Source organism: Gallus gallus, chromosome Z (assembly GCF_016699485.2).
Source record: "Gallus gallus isolate bGalGal1 chromosome Z, bGalGal1.mat.broiler.GRCg7b, whole genome shotgun sequence".
NCBI classification, from domain to species: domain Eukaryota; kingdom Metazoa; phylum Chordata; class Aves; order Galliformes; family Phasianidae; genus Gallus; species Gallus gallus.
The window spans coordinates 49,361,559-49,364,315 of NC_052572.1; positions in this window are offsets into that span (position 1 = coordinate 49,361,559).

Here is a 2,757-nt window from a genome sequence, read left to right on the forward strand (position 1 = left end):
GGTGCGATTAATTTAAGTTATTTCCTTTTCCAAGTTCAGACAGAAAAGAATCTTAAAGAAAATGATCCAGGGTTTTGGATAGTAATTTGATCTTACTCCCAAAGAATTTTTCTTTGCAAATCTGAACTAGATTTCCTAATATATGAAATAAGTATAAAGTACTTCACAACTTGTAGAAATGTGCTAAGAGTTTCAGTAAAGGTTATGGTCTCTTGATAGAAGGTGCTTTCCTAAACTGCAGGCATGATATGAATTGAACCTAACTATAGGAGGGAATCTAGGGCTTTTATAACATGATGCAGTTTTGAGACTCACATTACTAGTGTTTTTTGACTTTTTTGAAACAGAATACGTTACTAGTAATAGCAGAGACAAAGTATGTCACAGTCTCTTCTGATATCTACATGGTCTGTAAGATTACAATTCTACTAGGATGAATAAAAGATGTATATGAGATTTTCTTATCAGTGAAGTCTGGAGAGTTATTGCATTTAAATTATGATTAATAAGAGTAAAATGGAATGGAGTTAACTCTGGGTTTGAATTTGTTGTTTTAACCAATTTGAAATTGTAGATAAATTGCATTCTGTATCAAATCCTGAGATCTTCATCTTGACAGACGCCCACTGGGAGATATTATTGTAAAGTTTTTATTAGTAAACTCTTAGAGATTCCTTTAGCTTAATTATTTTTGTTATCAAAATTAAGTTAATCTGAATAAGCATTGATTTATAAATACAGATGATAATTATAGAAAATAATTAATGTGATTAAAATCTAAAATCTGCAACTTTCACTTTCTGTCCACAAAATACAAATAATGGAGTTTGCGTAGAGTAAAAACTCAATGAAGTCAGTACAAAATTCACAAAACAGTTAATCTTTAATTAGTACTAAATTCTCAGCCAAAGTTTGTTACTCTGAATGAAGGCTGTGTTATTAACTATATCCAGTGGCCACTGTACAAATCAGTGCTTTGCTTGAAGTATCAAAAGTTTATCAAATATTAGAACCAGGGAGGTGGCTACTGGAGGAGATAATTTTGTCCTTCCTACCATAGCTACTCATGATTTCTTGTCTTTCACTGTCATCTTTCTATCATCCCTTACCATATGTTACATAACCTTTGAGATCTTCATACACTGATATGCTTGTCAGTAAGTTGAGTTTGCTTCAGTATAAACAAGAAACAGGTAGGTCAACCTCCAGACTTTTGCTGTGCACCTCTTTACTCTGAGAGCAACATGTGTTCCACTGTTTACTACAACCTGTCGGTCTATGCCAGACTTTGCAGCTTGAGATGGTGTGGACTCAATGGTATTTTCAGATCCTTTGCACTCCTGTTTCCTAAATATATATTTTTTTTCAGTTCTCCTCAAAGGTGACAAACTCCTTTTAATTTGTCCTTTAGTCATTAATTTAACAGATGATAAAGATATATCAAATGGCAAAGAGTCCTGTGCAGGATTTATAAAGGCTAAAATCCAACATGTTATTATTCTCAAGATCTAGGTAAAACAAAAGTAAAAATATCCTTCAAACCCTACATCTGTAATCCACTGTGAGTCCATACTATGTCATCAAACTCAAGCATGTTATGTTACTGCTAAAAAATTACCTCATCTTTCTTTTCTGTAGCTATTTTCACCTGCACTACTGATAATGACATAAATTATTTCTCTACCTCTTACTTAATCTTAGCAACATAATTCCCTGATGATAATTTGCTTATTTAATATGTGACTCAGAGTTACATATATTTATGTTTTGTGTAATTTGGCTTCTATGAAACATAGGTGTATCCAAAGTAAGTTTGCAGATAATTGTAAATTTTTCACTTTTGTAAATTCTTGTGGCAAGATATTGTTTGGAAATTTTTATTTGAATGTAGGATATATTAGAGGAAACTTGATAACTGCACTTAGTAATGCTTTGATAAATTAAATGTGAATTTCTACATTACTCAACTTGTGTATAATTATGCTATCTCAGTTCATTTATGAAATGCATAGTATATATATATATATATATTGCTTAAATATAGCCAATTATCATGGAGACCAAATGTACAGAATAATTGCTCTCTCTTTTATTTGTGAAGTGCGAGGAAAGGTGCATGAAATATCTTTAATATATTTTCCTGAAAACCTACTGAAATTTGAAGCAGGAGGTAAAATGCACTAAATACAATTTCCACTCTCATTTCTATACCAGAAAAAAATTAAGGAGTAATGATGCCTAATATAAGGTAGCATTACTATTATGTAGTAAAAATAAACATCAGAATTGAATTAGATTTTTGTCCCTGTACTTGTTCCAGGCTTTGCCATCAATCTTTCTGGGGATATCCAATAATAGGAAGCTTGTTGTCCTTAATAGCCAGCATGTAAGGATAATATTGGGAATTTAGTAGTTCCTTCAAGAGATGGATATCCCACTAGTAGAATCTTTGGAAAGTAAATTCTGGCTTCAAACCTTTTATTTAGCATTTGTTTTGCACTCATATGAGAGGTAAAAACAAATAAAAGGAGTTAGAAATACTATCCAAATAGACAACAACCCCTGCTTTAGAAATATCACATTCAGAGAGTTATGAACATGCAGGATTTGTATGGAAAAGTAAAACAGCAGGACTGAAAATGCTGCTTTCTCATGCCAGGAACAAGCTGAGGGTTATGGTTTGTGGGAAATGAGGACTGCAAAGCTGTAATTATGGAGCAGTACAGAAGGTAACTTGATAGCTTCAGTGGGAGCATA